At 40.4% G+C, this 706-nt stretch overlaps 1 non-coding gene across 1 annotated transcript; it reads right to left on the bottom strand.

Annotated features, from left to right (window-relative positions):
• Positions 1-223: 223 nt before the first annotated feature.
• LOC123459197 lies at positions 224-387 on the bottom strand. Its single transcript, XR_006636096.1, has one exon. It is a non-coding gene; the product is annotated as a U1 spliceosomal RNA (small nuclear RNA).
• Positions 388-706: the final 319 nt, after the last annotated feature.

Below are 706 nucleotides of genomic sequence, written 5' to 3'. Positions count from 1 at the left end.
GCTTGGCCCTATTGCTTTGGGCCTGTAGTGACCCAATTTGCAATGGCAGAAGCATGGAGCAGAGAAAACTTGTTCATAGTACCAAAGGTTGGCTACCAAATCTTCAACACATGGGCCTTTGGGGGACATTTAAGGTCCAAACTGTAACATGAGCATAAAACAACATCTCTTGCCTTGAAAGTTATTGCAACTCCTATTTTCTTTCTTTCTATTTCTTCTTTGCCAGGGGAGAGCACAAATGCAGTCACCCGCTACCACAAATTATGCATTGAGTTTCCCACGGTTGGGGAAACCCCAGGGGTCTGCACACCCAGAGTACAATGGATAAGCCTCGCCCTGGGAAAACCACCTTCGGGATCATGGTATCGCCCTCTGCCAGGCAAGTATGCATCTCTGTTTTTCAGGTGAATTTCTATCAAAAGAAAATGCTCAGAGGATTTCTATGAGCTTGTATTTGTGTTTTTATTTGAGGTATGACATTTCCTAGGTTAGTTCCAAACACTGCTAGAGTCATAGAACATGAGAAGTGTTTTCTGACCTGATTGCCATATTATAGTTAATATAGTAGATTTATAGATATATAATATGCATATATTGTAATATACATTATCTGTCTACCTGTCATCTATCTCATAGAAAACTATCCATTCCTAAATACTATGTTAGGTTTCAAGGAGAAGGGTCTCTAAAACAGATATGCATGAGG

The sequence above is a fragment of the Jaculus jaculus genome, chromosome 2 (assembly GCF_020740685.1).
Source record: "Jaculus jaculus isolate mJacJac1 chromosome 2, mJacJac1.mat.Y.cur, whole genome shotgun sequence".
Classification (NCBI taxonomy): Eukaryota; Metazoa; Chordata; class Mammalia; order Rodentia; family Dipodidae; genus Jaculus; species Jaculus jaculus.
This window is presented reverse-complemented; position numbering and strand designations above follow the sequence as displayed.